Source organism: Cibotium barometz, chromosome 40 (assembly GCF_041138505.1).
Source record: "Cibotium barometz isolate CiBa-2024 chromosome 40, ASM4113850v1, whole genome shotgun sequence".
Classification (NCBI taxonomy): Eukaryota; Viridiplantae; Streptophyta; class Polypodiopsida; order Cyatheales; family Cibotiaceae; genus Cibotium; species Cibotium barometz.
In genome coordinates, this window is record NC_141085.1 from 31490147 (window position 1) to 31511381 (window position 21235).

Below are 21235 nucleotides of genomic sequence, written 5' to 3' on the forward strand. Positions count from 1 at the left end.
GGTGGTGGTAGCTTGGACGGGGCGACGGACGGAGAGGTAGACTGCGACAACAGTACGGAGAGGTAGACTGCAACAACGGAACTGCAGTGCGCACCAAGCAGGCGCCGACAGATGGAAGGCCGCAGGAAGCTAGGAACTCCACGGGCTGCAACCAAGCTCTGATACCACTGTAGGGGGTTAGGGTTTCAGAGAAACAGAGAACACACGCATTTAGAGATGTACACAGCAGCAAGCATGAGAGAAATAGAGAGAGAGGGAGGGAGGGAGGGAGGGAGGGGGGGGGAGGGAGGGAGGGAGGGAGGGAGGGTTGGTTTAGGGTTTAGGGGCCGAACTCGACCTATGAGACAAATCAATGTACAACTGTCAATGTCTTCTGGATGTTCAAAAAAGAAAAGGACAAAATAAACATGAAATAAACTATGAAAGTACTGAGCTAGTGGGGGGGGTGTGATGAATGGAGCACTACTACTAGAGGCTGAGTATGCAACCTATATGCGCAGGGTATACAAGAATGCAATGCAGATCTGTCTAGCTCCAACCAGTACCATAATGGGGGTGTAATATGTGATACATAGGCGATGGCGAGGCAAAAATACCTCGGAGCATGATCTCCGGGTGAGAGAGAAATGAAATGATATATTAACGTCCTCAAAAGGCCAAAATGACCTATGAGACCAAAAAGGTTACAACAATTGGTAGATCTGATACAATGTCTGTGTAAGAAAAGCTAAAACAACTAACTGAAACTAAAACAATAACTATGAAGAAAAGTAAGGTACTAAGAGCTCCTAATGGATAACATCAAGGAAGGAAAACTCCAGCAACAAAGGTAAGCATCATATACATCACTATCCAAAGATGTCTCTCATCGGTCGATGGCGGATATCCTCAATGTCCTCCATGGTGAGTACTCTGACTGGACGTCTCCCATGCCGTGCTAGTATGGTCCTGATCATTTGTTGTAGTCTCCGCTGGTGTCGAGATGGGCCTCTCATCTTGGGGCGCCTGGACCGCCCTAGCTCTATCACCCGATCAATCAGTGTACCTCTGGTGCAGCTATACTCTGGGGCTAGCTGCAATGCCTGCTGGCCTGACTGCTCAATCTCTGGTCGAAAGAAGTCTGTAATCTGCCTCTGTAGGTGTCTCTCCCTCTCTTATCCCCTCCCTCTCAAGAGACCCTCTCTATGTCTACGCAGCTCCAGCAAGTATAATCCGAGGCATCTCTGATCCTGGTATCTCATGACTCTGGAAAGTGGTCCAAAACCCTCTATGAACAGGCAGTGAAAACGGCCTCGTATCTCATAATATACTGGACAGTGACATATGTAATGTAACTCTGTCTCTGGCTCCATCTGGCACAACTGACAAATCCTGGCCTCAGCTGGTACTCCTCTGAATCTGCCAGTCTCAATCTCTAGCTGGTGTGAGGATGTGCGCATTTGACCAATAGCACACCGTACCCCATGAGAAAGATGAGTATCCATGTAGCTGGGTCTAATCAGAAACCCATCCTCCGTGAGCTGGAGAAGATGATCTCTATAGAAAGCCATCTTAGTACCAAGCTCGTGTGTCGGCTGTATCCATGTCCTCCTAGTGTCCAGCTGAGTCAAGTCCTGCCTGATAAGTCTGGTAATCTGTGCCCGTGTGAGAGAGAGGGAGGGTGCATCCAGGGAGTACTGAAATGGAGGTAGCCTATCCATACTAAAGCCATGCAGTTGGAACCAAGCTGTCATCTGTGCATACCAACATGATCCGTCTCCCTGTGATGCCAACTGTCGTGAAGACTCCAGGGCTAAGCGAGCATATCTGTCTCTAGGGAGAGCCCAAGTGCTATGTATAAAAGAGACTGATCGAGTGAGTGCCTCTACTACCAATGGGGGGGCAGCCATCTCTGCACGGATAATATCATGTGGTACGGAGGCCTTGGCCCTAATCATCCAGGAAATCATAGAAACCAAGGGCCTCTATATACATCTCCATCCACCATCAGTGCTACCAGCTCGGCTGTGGTGATCCACTGAGGGTCCCCATATCTTCACTCCATATAGCATGGCTAAAGTGACCAAAGTGTCAAAGAGCCAGAGCTTTGTTCGAGGTTCATGAAATTGAACTTGCGAACACATCCTCTCTAGTCTCTTTAATGCTGCATAAGCTCTGGTCAATCTGGTCTTCGCTGCTCTCCTCAAGGAAAATAGTGGGCCACTAAAAACCACACCAAGGTAAGTATATGCATCTGTATACTCCACTGTCCCCTGACCATATGTAAAGGTGGGTACTGACCTCCTAACCCACTGTGCTGTGGTGTTAAACACCATCACTTTGGTTTTACCAAGGTTAACAGACAATCCACTGTCATGTGCAAACGTGTGCAATGCATCCAAATGACGCTGCATCCCCTCTGGAGAATCTGAGATCAGCACAATATCATCAGCATACAATAACAGCGGAATCCATGTCCGTGCTAGCTGTGCTCCTCTTGTATCCTCCCGCTCTACATAGTCCGAAACCTCATCCACATACATCCCAAATAAGGTGGGAGAAAGGGGACAGCCCTGTTCACCCCAATAGTGGAGTAAACCATCTCAGATATACCTTGAGTAGTACGTACTTGCCCCACAACTGTCCTGTATAAAGCCATGATTCCCCAAATCAGCTCTATGGGCACTTCCATCTCTTGTAGTCTGCGCATCAGTCTGGCTCTCGGTACTATGTCAAAAGCTTTGCGGAAATCCACAAAGCAACAATTAATCCTCCTGCCATATAATCTGCCCTCTTCAATAATAGCTATGAGTGTCAAGATATGATCAAGAGTGGAGAAACCTCTCCTGAACCCTGCCTGCCCTGATGCACGTATGCCCTCTCTCTCTGCCCATCTACTCAACTCCTGCTCAAGAATAGATGCATATAATCTAGCCAATGTGTGACCAATCATGATGGTACGATAATTCCCAGGAAGCCCCTGACTTGAAGATAGGCACAATCGTGGACATATTCCAAGTCTCAGGAAAACCCTCACACATGGCTCGGTTAAACATCATAGCAATAAGCTCTGCAAGCATATCTCTGGAATGAATAAAGTGCTCTGCTACCAAACCATCATGATCATATGCTCTCCCAGTCCTCATCCTGTCAATAGCTTTCCTTACCATCTCAGCAGTAAAGAAAGCACATGTCTCTGGGCATGGCTTGGATGGGTCTGGCAGGGGCGGTTGTCATGGTGCTGTGTACAGGGATGCTGCATACTCACCCCAAATCTCTGTGGAGGTAATGGTTGGTGATGGTGAATGCTCATGGAATAGTCTCCATGCCTTGCTTGAGTTCTCCAGGTGAGAGAGAGAAAGAAAGAAAGAAAGAAAGAAATACCGAACTCGGCCTATGAGACAAATCAGTGTACCTATGTGGGGTATCCTCTGCCATCCCAACAAAATGAAAAAGTACTGAACTAAAAAGCTGAATTTGGGTGTGCAATAAGTACAGTGAGTGGGGGAGGGGATGGAGCTCTACTACTAGGAGAATGCAAAGCTATAGGCATGGAGTATACAATCATGATGTCCAACCTAGCTAGCTCCATCCTATACCATACTATATATATATATATATATATATATATATAGAGAGAGAGAGAGAGAGAGAGAGAGAGAGAGAGAGAGAGAGAGAGAGAGAAATGAAATGAAATGTTATGAAATGAAATGTTATATTAACGTCTTCAAAAGGCCATAATGACCTATGAGACCTAAAAGCTACATCATGGTGGATGTGAGACAATGTCTGGATTTTAAAAAAAAAAAACCAAAAAATGAAAAATAAAGATGATACTACTGGCACCTAGAAAATGAAACTGGAACTAGAAGGTAAACAGAAACCCTTATAGGGTGTGAATATAGTGAAGGGGAGGGGGTACGCTATGGAGGTGAGTGGGGTACAGTGAGGGGATACAATATCATGTGGGATGGGGGGGTACACTATGGAGGTGCCTCCATGTCATAATATGTGCCGCATCGGACGCTGGCGGATCTCCTCAATATCCTCTGTGGTCAGCACCCTGACTGGGTGTCCCGCATGTCTCGCAAGAATAATCCGAATCCGCCGCTGCAACCTCCGTCTATGCTGGGATGCCCTCTCAGGGAGGGAGGGAGGGAGGGAGGGAGGGTTTAGGGTTTAGGGTTTTATTAATGTCTTCCAAAAGACCGAACTCGGCCTATGAGACAAATCAATGTACCTGTGTGGGGTATCCTCTGTCATCCCAACAAAATGAAAAAGTACTGAACTAAAAAAGCTGAATCTGGGCGTGCAATAAGTACAATGAGTGGGGGAGGTGACGGAGCTCTACTACTAGGAGAATGCAAAGCTATATGCATGGAGTATACAATCATGATATGCAACCTAGCTAGCTCCATCCTGTACCATACTAGGGGTATAGAATGGTATACATCAATGAAGGGGGTGTCCACAGCTCCCTGAAGAACATGCCTGGGTCTGCTCTGAAGCGAGCCAGTGCATGTAGATGCTGTTGTAGACCTCCTGGAGACTCAGACACTAATAAAATATCATCAGCAAAAAGCATAATATGTACTGAGGTACCTGCTAGAACAACTCCATCTCCGCCTCCCCGTGTAATGAAGTCAGCCACCTTATCAATGTATAACCCAAATAGCGTGGGGGAAAGTGGGCATCCTTGCTTCACACCAATGGTGCTAGCAATAGTCTCGGACATACCTCCTGGGCATCTGAGTCGCCCAAGAACCTGCTCATATAATGCATAGATGCCCCATGTCATATCTGCTGGTATGCCAAGAGACTGCAAGCGCTGAAAGAGCCTCTCTCGTGGTACTGTGTCAAATGACTTGCGGAAATCCACAAAGCAGCAATAGAGCTTTCTCTTCCTCACTCTAGCCTGATCAATCATACATCTCAAAGTGAATACATGGTCAGTGGTAGAGAAAGCTCTCCTGAAGCCTGCCTGTCGTGATGAGCGTAAACCTAGCGTATAAGCTAAGCTCTTGCTCCAATACTGCACCATAGAGTTTGGCCAACACGTGGCCAACCATAACCGTCCTGTAGTTGCTCGGATCGAGCATATCCCCTGTTTTGTGGATCGGCACAATGGTGTGCATCGTCCACTCCGCAGGCAAACCCTCTGCTAGTGCCTTGTTAAACAGGTGTGCAAGAAAAGGAGCCAAAGAATCTAGTGCATATATGAGATGCTCACCCTGTAGGCCATATGGTCGGCGGCCCGTCCATGCTGTAGCCGGCGGATAGCTTCCTTTACCATCGAGTGGGTAAAGAAGCTAGCTGTGGTAGGTGGAGGCTCCTGTGGGGGCTGAGGTGTAGGTGGCTGCTGTGGGGCGTGGTATATGGGGTCTGCAATGGGTGTCGGTGTCCGGGGCTCTCTGAAGTGCCGCCATGAGATATGGCTATCTCTACTCATGAAGAAATGGAAGATCTCTAGCTCCTGTATCTCTGCGAAGGCCCGCCTTTTGCGGCGAGTAAGTCTCCTCATCTGTCTCCTCCACTCCTGCTCTGTGATGGCTCCCAAGGCTGGTTGTATGCGGAGCCGTGAGTATAGGGCTCTGCACTCATCATCATACCATCTGTTCTGGGGCATAGTCCCAGATCTCGCAGGCTCTCCTGAGTGGACACGATGTGGGAAGCTCTGTAATGCAGCCGTGTGTAGGAGTGATGCTAGCTGGGCTGTAATAGTATCCATAGGTGCCAGGGGATCCATGAGTAGGAGCCCATCCTCTACTCTGCCAGTGTATATGTCTGCCATGTCATGTGTGAAGTAGATGGTAGTGTGTGGCGTCGGTATGTGGGGGGCGGGTGATACTGGTGATCCGGCTAGTGAAAATGCCAAGTATGTATGATCTGCCCCAATAGGACGAGGTGGGATGGAGAATAAGGTGACAAGCTGTGATGCCTCGAAAGATCCCATAATGTAGTCCACCACCGTGCCTCCGGTCCGTGTATATCCCCATGTGGGAAGCATGTCAGCCCTCCTGATCCTGGCCACTGTAGCATCCCGTTATAAATAACGAGACGATGCCTGGCTCCCAACTCTAGTAAGTGGTCCCCATAATGTCCTCTATCTGGTCCAGTGTCCTCTGATGCTCGACTAGCCCCTATCTCCTCTGGATCCACAGGGTGGAGGATCTCCATGTCATCATAGTCATACACCTCACACTGTCTGCTGTGTGTGTGGGCATTGAAGTCACCCGTAAGAAATACTTCCCCTAGTGTAGAATAATGCATAATCTCCTCTGACAAACAAGTGTATGGTGATGTCTCCTCCTCTTGTGGCATGTCCTCTGTAATGACATATGAGGATCCTGATGGAGGAAAGTAACATAGAGCTATGTATATAACCCTGTCATGTGAGAGCTGTAAGCTGATCCACATGTATCTGGCCTCTGGATCCTGTGCTACCACTCTCAGTCTCCCCTGTAGCTCCCGTCTGAATAGAAGTGCTACTCCCCCCGACCCTCTCGAGGTACCGTGGCGTGTGGTCCTCCTGTATGCTGACTCCCATTGGAATCCCTCTATTCGAGGTAGCCCTCTCTCTGGGCTCTGATGTGTCTCTGTCAGAAGTATGATGTCTCTCCCCACCATAACATGCTGCAATCGTCCAGGCTGCACCCGTAGTGAACCATTACAGTTCCGTACTGCCATGTGTATCTCTGTTAGTGGCCTGGTCTGTGTCCCATAGGCCCCAAACCGCTAATCCATGGGCCGGCCATCAATGATGACCCGACCATCTCGATAGAAGGCCTTCTTGCCTTCTCTCCTCGCGTGTAAGACTCGTGGCATGCAAGCTCTCCTATGCTCTAGTTGCTCCCTCTAAGCCTCGTAGTATGAACTTCTTCCTCATGAAGGTGACCCTCTCCGTCTCTCTTGCAAACTGTAGGATGAGGGCTCGCTTGCGTGTTGAGTCTTTCCCGGCTCTCCATGCTTTGCTGAAGGGGAGAGGGTCCTCTTCCCCTGTAGCCTAGCTTCATGCATAGAAGCTGTCCATCTTTCTCGGGAGTGGAGTTGGGTGTCTCGGCTATACCTGTGACTCAAATGTTGAGGTGGCGGGCATGCCTCATCTTCTCCTCCTCAATGGTGGTGTGAACCCATCACTTCTTTGCGGATGTTCTTCTTCACCACCTCAACCCATCCTGACTGCTTGGCTTCGAGTTTTCCCTCCATGTCCTTTGTGATCTCCTTGGAGATCTCTTCTTTGATGGCCGTGAGCGTGTTCTCATTGATCTCCCCTTCTTCCTTCTCGGTGTTCTTGATGGCTACCAGTTCCACTTTCAATGCACTCACCTCCTCCTTGAGTGCTGTGTTCTCTTGTTCAAGGCCCGTGACCCGTGCTTCGAGGGCCATGATGTGCCGATGTAGTTTGTTCTCCACCTCATTGAGGTTGGAATCGGATGTCTTCTTGTTCTCCTTGATTAGTGCCTTCATTGCCGTCTCGAGGGCCGCGAGTTTCTCTTGGAGACTCGGGGCCATTCCTCGAGATTGAGGAGAGAGAGAGAGTTATGTTGCTGCCTTGGGGGCCTGAGCACACACCCTAGCGGAGAGGGAGGCGACCCAGCATATTGCCAGCAGTACTGGACGTCAGTGGCGAATAGAGAGGGCGGAAGCGAACAGGGAACAGCGAAGGCGGCGGTGAGCAGGGGCGGCCCAGAGAGAGAGAGAGAGAGAGAGAGAGAGAGAGAGAGAGAGAGAGAGAGAGAGAGAGAGAGAGAGAGAGAGAGAGAGAGAGATTAGTATACCTGTGTGGGGTATCCTCTGTCATCCCAACAAAATGAAAAAGTACAGAACTAAAAAGCTGAATCTGGGTGTGCAATAAGTACAATGAGTGGGGGAGGGGATGGAGCTCTACTACTAAGAGAATGCAAAGCTATATGTATGGAGTATACAATTCTGATATGCAACCTAGCTAGCTCCATCCTGTACCATAGTGGGGGTATAAAATGGTATACATCAATGAAGGGGGTGTCCACAGCTCCCTGAAGAACATGCTTGGGTCTGCTCTGAAGCAAGGTAGTCGCTCCGAACCCTCTCTGTGAAACTGAGCTTTGATCTCTGTCATCTCTCTCTGGTATAGGCGTGGTGTCCGAAAGCCAGGTGTCCTCTGTCTCCTGCGGGCTTTGAGTGTCTCTGCTCTCTGGAGAGTAATTCCCTGCTGTGTAAGGGCTGGGAGTGTGGTGGATCTCTGAAAAAAATGTAGTAATATGTGTCTATCGTCCCCCCTCTGGAGCTGTCTGAGCTTGTAATGATGTCTCTCTGTGACGCTGTATGTCTAGAATGAATCTCCCCAGTATGCGCTGGTCTGTTGCCTTAAAGAGCTGGCGTATAGAATGTGGCTACTCTCTGAATAAAATGGGATATCTCTGAATAAAATGGGATATCTCTCTTTGATGGCTCTATATGCTCCGCATCTGGATACATAATGCTCCTCACTCTCCACCTCCTCTCTGCACAATCTGCATACACTCTCCTCTCGGGGGATCTGTGCTGCTCTGCGAGTCTCGATCTCCAATCCATGTGATGAGACTGTAAGCTGACCAATAGCTACTTTTGAGCCATGTTGTAAAAATCCCTGCATGTATCTAGGCCTCTCTATAAATCCATCATCAGTGATATTCATGAAGTGATCTGTGTAGTACAACATCTTCGGTGGAAGAGGCTGTGTATGTGATATCCATGCCTCTCACTATGAGAGAGACGGATATGTGGTGCATCCCTGTCATACTAGAATGGTGGTAGATGATCCATGTCTAGGCCATGTTGTGAGAACCAATGTGTGACTTGTGCACACCATGATCCTCTGTCTCCTGCCTCAGCCAGGTGTCTAGATGCCTCAAAAGCTCTGTATGACAATCTGTCCTGTGGCATCTCTATGAATCTCTCTAGCAGGCATATAGTCTGGAATATGGCCTCTACCATCATAGGAGGCGCAGCAAACTCTGCTCGGATAATGTCAGGAGGTACTGACGGTTTGTTGCGTATCATGCGTGCCATCATGAGGGCATGTGGTCTCTCTATCTGTGTCCAGCAATGGGTAGCAAGGCCTGGTGCCCATACCGCTACTCCATACATCAGTGTCTGTGTGACTAATGTATCAAAATGCCACCCCTTCGTCCGGGGCTCTTGAAAATGCGCGTGGTGGCACTGTCTCTCTAGCATAGCCAATGCTGCATATCCCCGTGTCAATCTAGCTTTGGCTGCTGAACCCATGGTGAAGCGCGTGGCTGTTGCAGAGAAGGTAACCCCTAGGTACACGTATGATGTCCCCACCTCCACCTGGCGTCCTGCAAGAGTGAATGTCCTAACTCTTGCCCTGTCTCGATGTAGGAAAGACCAGAACCTTGGTTTTCCCAAGGTTCACAGTAAGACCCCTCTGTGTGCAGAAATCATGGAGTGCATGTAGATGCTGTTGTAGACCTCTTGGAGACTTAGACACTAATACAATATCATCAGCATAAAGCATAATATGTACTGAGGTACCTGCTAGATCAACTCCATCTATGCTTTCCTGTGTAATGAAGTCAACCACCTCATCAATGTACAACCCAAATAGCGTGGGGGAAAGTGGGCATCCTTGCTTCACACCAATGGTGCTAGCAATAGCCTCGGACATACCTACTGGGCATTTGACTCGCCCAAAAACCTGCTCATATAATGCATAGATGCCCCATGTCATATCTGCTGGTATGCCAAGAGACTGCAGGTGCTGAAAGAGCCTCTCTCGTGGTACTGTGTCAAATGCCTTGCGGAAATCCACAAAGCAGCAATAGAGCTTTCTCTTCCTCACTCTAGCCTGATCAATCATACATCTCAAAGTGAATACATGGTCAGTGGTAGAGAAAGCTCTCCTGAAGCCTGCCTGTCCTGATGAGCATAAACCTGCTCTCTCAGCATATAAGCTAAGCTCTTGCTCCAGCACTGCACCATAGAGTTTGGCCAACACGTGGCCAACCATAACCGTCCTGTAGTTGCTCGGATCTAGCATATCCCCTATTTTGTGGATCGGCACAATGGTGTGCATCGTCCACTCCGCAGGCAAACCCTCTGCTAGTACCCTATTAAACAGGTGTGCAAGAAAAGGAGCCAAACAATCTAGTGCAAGAAAAGGAGCCAAACAATCTAGTGCATATATGAGATGCTCAATCTATAGGCCCTTATGGTCGGCGGCCCGTCCATGCTGTAGGCGGCGGATAGCTTCCTATTCCATCGAGTGGGTAAAGAAGCTAGCTGTGGTAGGTCGAGGCTCCTGTGGCTGAGGTATAGGTGGCTGCTGTGGGGTGTGGTATAGGCCCTCTGCATATGTGTGCCATGTCTGTGGGTCTACAATGGGTGTCGGTGTCCGGGGCTCTTTGAAGTGCCGCCATGAGATAGGGCTACTCTACTCATGAAGAAATGGAAGATCTCTAGCTCCTGTATCTTTGGGAAGGCCCACCGTTTGCGGCGAGTAAGTCTCCTCATCTCTCTCCTTGACTCCTGCTGTGTGATGGCTCCCAAGGCTCTCTGTATGCGGAGCCGTGAGTATCGTCATCATACCATCTGTTCTGGGGCATAGTCCATGATCTCGCAGGCTCTCCTGAGTGGACACGATGTGGGAAGCTCTGTAATGCAGCTGTGTGTAGGAGTGATGCCAGCTGGGCTGTAATGGTATCCATAGGTGCCAGGGGATCCATGAGTAGGAGCCCATTCTCTACTCTGCTAGTGTATATGTCTGCCATGTCATGTGAAGTAGATGGTAGTGTGTGGCGTCGGTATGTGGGGGGCTGGTGATACTGGTGATCCGGCTAGTGAAAATGCCAAGCATGTATGATCTGCCCCAATAGGACGAGGTGGGATGGAGAATGAGGTGACAAGCCGTGATGCCTCCAAAGACCCCATAATGTAGTCTACCAACGTGCCTCCGATCCGTGTATGACCCCCATGTGGGAAGCATGTCAGCCCTCCTGATCCCGGCCACTGTAGCATCCCGTTATAAATAACGAGACGATGCGTGGCTCCCAACACTCGTAAGTGGTCCTCATAATGTCCTTTGTCTGGTCGAGTGTCCTCTGATGCCCGACTAGCCCCTATCTCCTCTGGATCCACAGGGTGGAGGATCTCCATGTCATCATAGTCATACACCTGGCATTGAAGTCACCTGTAAGAAATACCTTCCCTAGTGTAGAATAATGCATAATCTTCTCTAACAGACAAGTGTAAGGCGAGGCTCCTGTCTCCTCCTCCTGTGGCATGTCCTCTGTAATGACATAGGAGGATCTTGATGAAGGAAAGTAACATAGGGCTATGTATGTAACCCTATCTTGTGAGAGCTGTAAGCTGATCCACATGTATCTGGCCTGTGGATCCTGTGCTACCACTCTCAGTCTCCCCTGTAGCTCCCGTCTGAATAGAACTGCTACTCGCCCCGACCCTCTCGAGGTACCCTGGCGTGTGGTCCTCTTGTATGCTTACTTCCACTGGAATCGGACTCGCATTGGAATTCATCTACTCGAGGTAGCCCTCTCTCTGGCCTCTGATGTGTCTCTATTAGAAGTATGATGTCTCTCCTCACCATAACATGCTCCAGTCGTCCAGGCTGCACCCCTAGTGAACCATTTTAGTTCTATACTGCCATGTGTATCTCTGTCAGTGGCCTGGTTTGTGTCCCATAGGCCCCAAACCGCTAATCCATGGGCCGGCCATCAATGATGACCCGACCGTCTCGATAGAAGGCCTTCTTGCCTTCTCTCCTTGCGTGTAAGACTCGTGGCATGCAAGCTCTCCTATGCTCTAGCTGCATCCTCGTGAGATCATCATCCAAGAAAATAGGAGCTCCCTCTAAGCCTCGTAGTATGAACCTCTTCCTCATGAAGATGGTGCGTGCCTCCACATCCCGTAACTGTATGATGAGAGCTCTCTTCTTTGTCATGTCTTTCCCGGCCCTCCATGCTTTGAGGAAGGGGGGGGGGGGGGTCCCTCATGTGAGTATCCAAGTCGTGTGCATAGTGTCCGCCCATCCCCCTCGGGGTAGAGTCGGCTACCTCGGGAATCCCCGTGACTCTCATATTGAGTCTACGAGCATGTCGCATCCGCTCCTCCTCAATGGTGGTGTTGACGATTTGGAGCCCTTCTTTTTGGGCATCCTCTTTCACTCCCTTTTTGATGTTCCTCTTCACCACTCCTACCCAACCCTCCCTTGTTGCCTCCATCTTACCTTCTAGGCTCTTGGTGATTACCTTGGTGAGTTCCTCTTTGATGGCCTCTTTGTCAACTTCCACAATTTCCCCCTCCTCCCGTGGTGGTCGGTCCCGTAGAGAGATCACCTCCGCTTTGAGGATGTCGATTTCCTCCTTCATAGTGTCCCGTTCCTTCTTCCATCCCTCTTTCTCCTCTTTCCATGCTTCTTTCTCCTTCTTCCCTGCTTCCTTCTCTTTCTCCCTCTCCTTCTCCCTTTTCCAAGCTTTCTTCTCTTTTTGTAAAGCTTCGATCTCCTTCTCGACTTTGGAAAGTCGGTTGATGATGTTGATGGCGGAGTCCGCCGTCTTCTTAGCTTATCCTCCATTTTGACTATCTCCTCTTTGTTTTCTCTGATGGAGATGTTTAGCTTATGCTCCATTTTGACTATCTCCTCTTTCCTTGCACCCTTGGCCATGTCGATGTACCTCGGAGAGATAGAGCCCTAACACTTATGTTGCTGCCTTGAATGCCTAAGCAAGGGGGCCAGCATAGCGAGCCAGTCCAAGCGGGAGAGAGGGTAGCGAGCAGGGGCGTGGACAGTGGTGAAGCGAAGGCGGGAGAGTTGCGGGCAGCGAGCAGGGGCGCGAACAGAAGGCGGACACTAGAAGGCGGCGAGCAGGGAAGCGAAGAGAGAGAGAGAGAGTGGCGGGAGGGGGCTACGAGGAGAGAGAAAGAGATGGGGGGAGGCTGAAAATGCATGGAAAAGGGAGGCGAATGCCTGAGCAAGGGGGCCAGCATAGCGAGCCAGTCTAGGCGGGAGAGAGGGCGGCGAGCAGGGGCGCATACAGTGGCGAAGCGAAGGCGGGAGGGTTGCAGGTGGCGAGCAGGGGCGTAGCGAGCAGGGGCGCGAACAGAAGGTGGACAGTAGAAGGCGGCGAGCAGGGAAGCGAAGAGTGAGAGAGTGGCGGGAGGGGGCTACGAGGAGAGAGAAAGAGATGGCGGGAGGCTGAAAATGCAGGGGCAGGGGAGGGATGGCGGGGCTCTGAAAACGCAGAGGGGGAGACAGAGAGAGATGGCGGGACTGAAAACGCAGAGGGCGGAAGAGAGCGTGGGCTGAAGCACAGGCAGTGGGCAGCTTAGGCAACAACGCAGGCAGCAACAACACGACGTGAGAGAGCAGCGGGGGTAGCAGCAGCGCGATGGGGGAGAGAGAGAGAGAGAGAGAGAGAGAGAGAGAGAGAGAGAGAGAGAGAGAGAGATGGTGATAGCTACTCAAAGTAGATAGGATACAAAGATGTGGAGCAAGTGAGTTGACTCCACAATATCAAAATACACATAATAAGTGTGGTGTCCTTTCACACCTAATATCCAAGGGGAAAAACCCAAAGGGAGAAAAGTGCCCTTGTTTAGCCCATGTTCACATGTGGCACTACTCATATCATAAGTGGCATAAGTCATAGCATATATGCCAATAGGACGAAGACGCACAAGGTGGGCGCGGATCTTGCCCTCCATGTGACGCCACTCTGTTCGAGCCAGAGAATAAGCATAATCTGGGCTCCACCTATCACAATGCAGGTATTTGTAGGAGGGGTGAAGGGGTACTCCTTCTACTGGGATATGAAGGAACACAAAAAGCAGCACCGCCAAGCTGGAGGACACCACCTTCTTGTCCTGATCTCTGTGGCCCAAGCCTCCCAACTCGATCCGACCCAAGGGCGAAAGATGGGTAAGCATGTTGGTGATGCGCAGATCATGCAAATGATGAGAGAGCTTGACTGCGTACCCCTGGATGGCAGCAGACACCGACTCCGTATTCCATTCCGTCCCTGGTGCTGCACTCAAGGGGAAGGAGAGATCATCGGGCCACTCTTCGTGGAGGGCCTAGAGTCATGAAACACCACACAAATCTGAATGGGAGCCACCGTGTCCTCGAAAATACCAATTCCTTTGACGGGGAGACACCGGAAGAAAGTGTAATCCAGTGGCTGCCCTAGAACCCTGGGGACTCTAGTGGGAGAGCCCTCACCGGAGAGGCGGCGATGGTCATCTCAATCGGCTTTGAGAAACGATGAATCAGGTAGCAAATTGAACTTGCCGACTACGGCTGGAGGGCGGTAGGAATGCTCTAGAGAGGTGGAACGAGGGGGGAGATGGGGCTCGAAGGAGTCGGCGGGACAGAGGAAGCTGTTGAGGGGAGAGCTGAAGGTGAAGGTTGAGAGAGGGGGGGGGGGGTTTGGCTGGGGGGTGGGAGAAGGAAGAGGAGGGGAGGAATCCTGTTGAGGGGAAGGGTCCGCCGAGGGCTCGGGAACTTGGAGAGGAATCTCAGCAGTAGCCTGGGCATAGTTACCAGGAGTTTCAAAAATGCCTGATTTGAAAAGGGTTTCAGAAACATTTCAGAAGTTTCATATTTTTTTGAAACGGCAAAAAAAAGTTTCAAACAAAAATGCAAATATATATATATATATATATATATACATATATACATATATATATATATATATATACATATATACATATATACATATATATATACATATATACATATATACATATATATATACATATATACATATATATACATATATACATATATACATATATTTGAATATATAGTTGCCAACACAGTACACCCATAGAATTTATGGGGCCAGAGGCTATAGATGCACATATATAGAAGCATATGCCCCAAAAAAAGGGGAGAAGGCTGCAGGCAGCGGGCTAGAGCAGCCTATATAGTATAGTCTATAGAAACATAGCAGGAGTATTCAGCTTGTGAGGGTGGACCGTGGACAGCAGTCGTGACTCGTGACTAGTCGGCCAACTTTACATAGGCGATGGCAGCTGAGCGAGAGTCGGGAGTCAGGACAGATGCGCAAACAGCAGCCTCGAAATGTATGCCACAAACAAAAAGTCGGCGCAAGCGATAACGTTAAAAAAAAAAACACGACATATAAAACACATTTCGTTAAACGAAACTTTTATGAAACGTTTCAGTCCGTTTCATAGCAGCTGAAACGTGTTTCGTTGCTACACTGAGCCTGGGCTTACCAAGAAAGCGTGCTAGATCTCATGACCATGGAGTTTTCAGTGGTTGGTGTGAGGTGAAAAAAAGAAAAAAGACCACGCCTCTATAGCCCTTCACCTCCCAAACTTTGATAAAACACCACGACAACGGGGGCACCACCAGCCACCACCGGCTGGAACTCTTCTCACACTTCACCACCCGCCCACACCAGAAAGATAGCTCAAAACCACTGATCATTCATCAAAAACATACAGAGCACCATACACCATAACACTTTGGGAAATCTAGCAATTACACCAAAAACCAGGACTCTGGCCAGGATTTACTGCCAAGGGAATTCACCCTTGCGTCTGACAACCAAGCCTCTGTCTCCCGGTCTCTGCTTCACTTCAGAGGGTGCCCCACCAGCAACCCTCAACTTCTTCTGCAGCCCGTCGATTCTTTGTCCAGCTGCTGCCTGCCAAGTGTCGTAGGCGAGTCCCACCTGTCTCCAGCCCACACATCAGCACCTCTCTGCAGCCAACACAAACAAAAACCAACCACTGCTTTCTTTAGAGGGCGCCCCACCAGCAACCCTCCTTCACTTCCAACTTGTCCCCTCTTCTCTGCTTCACTGCCATCAGCCCTCGTAGGCTCTTATGGTACCGGCCCTTCTCACCTGTCTTCAGCACTACCAGCCACCTCTGCAGCTGCTTTACGTGCCAGTGACACTTGAGACGGCTTCCAACTCTGCACTGCGCTCCAGGCTCTCTCCCACAAGGTATCTAGCCGACGGTCAACAGCTTCTCTCTCACAAGGCAGCAACCCTTTGTATCACCAGCCACCGTAACTCCTCTAGGCGGCTCCCTTACGCCTGCAGCTGCCACAATCACCTGCAAGCCCTGCTCCCAGAGGGCGACTCTTCTTTGTTGCCAGCCACACCTGCGCACCCAGCGGCTACCACACCAGCCCGATTGTTTGCTCTCCACACTCGTCCGAGAGACTGCAGCTCTTCTCGCTCCCCAGAGCGCCTGCAGCCCTTCGCGCTCACCAACCTCTGCACAATCTCTCTGCTGGTTCTCCTTGCTCACACACGCTGTCCACCAGCGCTTTACCAAGGGGGCCACTTCACTCTCCTCGCGTCTGCAGCTGAACCACCCAGCCAGGCGTCTCTTTACACAAGGCGGCCTCTATCATCTACGAGGCGGTGACTCCAGCCCAAAACTCTGCTTGCAGTCAACACACACAAAAAACCAAGGCTCTCTCTCTGGTCAGCATCCACTCTCTGCCTGCAGTCGTCGCCCACACAAAACCGGTCTCTGCTTCTCTTCAGAGGGCGCCCCACCAGCTAACCCTAAACTCACCAGCTCTCTCTCACATCCAGCTCTTCTCTTCAAACGACCTGTAGTCGACGTGCCGAAACACCAACACCCCTTCTCTTGCATCCAGCCACACTGTCGGACCAAAGACCCCTTAGGCCACGGCTCCTCTGGTCTTCGCCTGCACCCACGGCTGCGGTCCACGCTCCCCCTTGCTCTTCACTTTCACCCCCAGCGCCAGCAGCACCACCCGAGAGCTACAAGGCGGCTGTGTCTCTCAAGCGCCTCAACCTCTGCAGTATCACCTCAGGCTTCTCGTACCCAAGGCAGCTATCTTCACTTGCGACCTTCGAACAGCCCCAGCCCGTCCGCCTTGTCACCACCAGCCACCTTGAGACGACGCCTTACGCCTGCAGCTTCCGCAATCACCCATGAGCCCTGCTCCAGAGGGCGACTCTTCCCAACTCCCTACTGAATCCCAGAGCCACTTTTTTTATCCACGGCGATCTCCTTTCGATTGTCTTCGCCTTCGCCAGCCTTCCAGATGGTCTCGCTGGCAGCCAAACGAAATCTCCACGTAGCTACAAGCTGGCCACTTGTGGTATATATTATTATTTATTTCTTTAAAGCCTCAAAATGATGGCCACCCACCCTTCATTATCTTGCTTTCCTTATGCTTCAAGTTAACGTGCAGCGCCCATACTTTCCTTCCAAAACAGATGCAATATCTGCCCATAGCTCATAGTCAGCAACATCAACTTACCAAATGTCAGGCTAAAATCTGAGAGGTATTTTGGATCAGTGTACATATAGTGCGTGTGGTGTGTGAATAAAATTTGCCCTGAATGCCCTGGCAAGTGTACAGGCCGAGTGATTTTGTTGTGAGCTGGAATATGCACGTGTTTTATTCCGGAGAAAATGCTGGAGATCTGGAGTTTTATTGCATCAGTATGGTGTGCCGGTGGTTGCTAAATGCAGAGCATCGAGATTAGAAATTGATGGGTAATCATCGTGTTTAGCAAGTTAATGATGCAGCTGACGAGAATGCAGGCAACTCTCGCATTTTTTGGAAGATTCGGCGCGGTGGTATTTTCTGAAAAAGTATAAGGGGAAGGGGCTCTTGTAATAGTAGTGGTGGCCATTACTTGGTGGTTTGGAGGCTTTTTAGAAAAATATTAAATATGTAATATAGCCAATGCAAAGGCCACGTGAAGGCATGGAAAACGGCCACCTTGACGTCTAGAAGGTGGCGGAAATGTGCAGAGGGAGGGCGACTTTCCAGAAGGGAGGCGGCGAGAGAAAAGGGCCGTCGGTCTTGTTTTAAAGGGGCTTCCCAGGCGAAGAGCACTAGAGGCGGCCTTGTGTGTGTGTGAAGGCCGGCGTAGGAGAGGGGGTCGCCGTTTATGCCTCTGAGGAGAAAACCAGTCGGTGTTCAGCAGGCAAAGAGAGAAGAGCTGGGGGGCCTCGTCAGTGTTGAAGCGACGGGCGCTGCAGAAGAAGACGCCAGAGCGAGTTGGCTCAACAGAAAGAGGTCGTGGCCTTGTTGAAACGGGTCGCCAAGAGACGCCAGGGGAGAGCCAAGCGGCTGCTGTGTGTGTGAAGTGCCGGTGTCAAAGAGAGAAGGGCTGGAGCAGCCGCAGGTCTGTAGAGAGACGCCAGGGGACAAGGTGTGCCTACCTGGTGTGTGGAGGCGACGGCTGGCTGACAGCTACGGTGGGTTTGCAGAAGCGAGGAGACAAAAGTAGCCGCCTTCTTGTGTGGGCTGACAGCGTAGGGTTGGTGCAAAGAGGCGCAGCTGCGAAGCGCAAGTGTGAGGCGTTGCTGGCGAGGACAGATGAAGGGTGCGCAGCCATCAAGAGTGCACAGGTGGTGGGCCTTGTGTGGAGGCAACTAATGGGCTGGAGTACAGCCATGTGAGAAGAAGGAAAGGCTGGTGTGGGGCCTTGTGTGTTGGATATAGAGGGGCCGGGTGAACAAGAGAAGAGGCTGTGGGTCTTGTGTGATGATGATAGTATGGGTTGATGATTGGAGCAGCAGAGAGGGCTGCTGTGAGGAAGGGTACATGTGATGTGGCTTGGGCTAGGTATCTGGGATGCTGCGGTGAGCAGTGGGTTGTGGTGTTGAGGATTGTGCAGAGGCTCTGGGGTTGGTGAAGCTGCTGGTCACGACATACAGAGAGTGGGAGCTGCTGAGTGAAGGTTAGCTGGTGTGGGCGCCTTCTAGAGAGAGTAGCTGGTCTTGTGTGGGCGGTGATTGCAGGCAGTGCGTGGATGCTGACCAGAGAGGGAGCCTTGGGTTTTTGTGTGGGCTGGAGACAGTGGGGCTCGCCTACGACAATCGGCAGGTAGCAGCAGACAGAGAGTAGCCAGGCTACAGAGAAAGTGAAGAAGGGTTGCTGGTGTGGGCGCCCTTTGGAGATTACAGGGACCGGGAGACAGAGGCTCGGTTGTCAGATGCAAGGGTGTATTCCCTTGGCAGTAAATCCTGACCAGAGTCCTGGTCTTTGGTGTATTTGCTGTGTTTATACAGTGTGTATGGTGTTGTGTGTTTGCTGAATATATCATCTGTTCATTGTGGTTCTGAGCTGTCTTATGGTGTGGGTGGGTGGCGAATGTTTGAGAGAGTGTTCCAGCCGGTGGCTGGTGGTGCTGGTAGTTTTTCCAAGTTTGGGAGGTGGAAGAGCTATAGAGGCAGGTCTTTCTTTCTTTTTTTCACCTCACATCCTTCTGGTGCCCCCACTGAGGAGTTGCTCAGGCATTGTGTGGCTGAGGAGTGGCTCAGTTGACAGAGGATAGCTCAGGGATTTCTCTTACGAGGGTGTATGCCCCAGAGTGAGAGATTGAAGGAAGGTGTTTTTGGGTTTTTTGCTTGGGATTGAAGTGAAGTTTGGGGGTTAAGATGATGTCTTACCTAGAGTTTTATGGTGGTCCGAATGAGGATGTGGCAGACTTCTTGGAAAGGATGGAGGTTGCATGTATAAGCAACCACATCAGTGAGCAGATACAGGTGTTGCGGCTGTTGAGCATCTGTTTGAAGGGAGATGCAAGGACCTGGTACAGGGCTTATGAGGAGTCGTTGAGGGATGCTGTTCCACGCATTGAGATGACTGAGGATGGATTAAAGACAGCACTCAGCAACAGGTTCAAGAAGGTAGAAGACCCCGACAAGGTTTGGCATGAGGTGCAAGCTCTGACACAAGGTGAGTTTGAATCAATAGATGATTATATGAAGAAATTTTCTTTGCTATGGGAGACTCTATGCAGGGCTTTAGGGGAAGATCAGGTGCCGCCTGATATGATGAAGAAGAACAAGTTTGTAGCTGGACTTAAGAGGAGTATTCGCTGGAAAGTGGAATTGAAGAAGCCCAGGTCTTTTGAGGATGCGGTGGAGATTGCTAAGTCAAAAGATTGGAAACTGCAGCGGATGAATCAGTTGGGGATGATTCCAGTTGTAGCACAACCGGAGATTCGTAGAGTGGAAGCTACACCCATGAGTGCAGTGATGGAAAGGATGAAGCCCACTGAAGGTCAAGCTATGCAGATGGTGCCTCAAGCTAGTCAAGGAGTACCTATGGTTTCTGCAAGTTCTGATGAGGGATTGCGACAGGATATGAAGCAGATGGTTGATCTTATGAAGAATTTGAGTTTGAATTTAATGGGAGGTACAGGTGGTGGACGTGGTAGAGGCCGTGGCAATAATTATGAAGGGGGAGATGGATAAGCAGGGTATGGACGTGGTCGCGGTAGGGGCCGTCATTTCATTCCTACATGCTGGAATTGTGGTGAGCTAGGTCATTTGAGTACAGATTGTGATAAGCCTCAGCGTATGGGTGGTGACATGTACCCACTACCTTCACAGTTACCTGACAGGTCGAATGATTATGGTATTGATATCAGGGATCAAGCAGGTCCGAGTGGAATCACAGCTGAAGAGAAGGAAAAAACTAAGGTGATAGATGTGGTCACCCTTGAGAAGACGAAAGAGGCAGAAGCTGATGTGATGCCTTTGGGGAAACGTATGTCACAAGAAAGGGAAAGTAAAGATGCTGCAGGGCCCAGCAAGAAGAAAGGTAAAGTGAAGGAAGGAGGGGATGTGAAGGTCAAGCAGAAGAGGAAGCCTCGTAGGAAGTTTCAGGTAACTGATTTTCCGCTAGGGGGTGGGCAGGATAGTTATAGCTTGCAGGAGGACATGGCTGAAAGGAAGGCTAACATTACTTTTGGGCAATTGATAGAGTTAGCTCCCAATTTGAAGCGTCAGTGGAAAAGACTTGTGAATCCGAGAGAGAAGGAGCCGGCCAAAGGGATAGTGACTGTTCTATCTGTCCAGGAGTTACCTGACATATGTCCTGTGGTGAATGTTTGGTATAAAGGGAAGAATCTGGGAGAGGCATACATAGATGGTGGAGCACAGATTTGTGTGATCACATTAGCTGCTGTGGAAAGGCTTGGTCTTGATTTTACTGAAGCATCTGGATTTCGTATTCGGCTGGCTAATCATCAGAAAGTCAAATGCTTAGGTATGGTTAAGGAATTGGAATTGGAAGCTTTTGATGTGAAGGTGCTTGTGGATTGTCATGTTATGCCTGCAGGAATGGGTGCATTCCCCATTATTTTGGGAAGACCATGGCTGAGAGCGGTGAAGGCTGTTCAGGACTGGAGGAAAGGGGTTATTACTTTGTATGACAGGAGAGGGGATAAAAAGAAGTTTAATATGAATAACCAGAAGCCTGTCAATGATGAAG

At 50.0% G+C, this 21235-nt stretch overlaps 1 protein-coding gene and 1 pseudogene across 5 annotated transcripts in view; one reads left to right on the forward strand and one right to left on the reverse strand.

Annotated features, from left to right (window-relative positions):
• Positions 1 to 21235, forward strand: part of LOC147615412 (acetolactate synthase small subunit 2, chloroplastic-like) — a 128756-nt gene that overhangs the window by 95843 nt on the left and 11678 nt on the right. The gene's annotated exons all lie outside the window — the stretch shown is intronic.
• On the reverse strand, positions 11597 to 12851 carry LOC147615413 (uncharacterized; annotated as a pseudogene).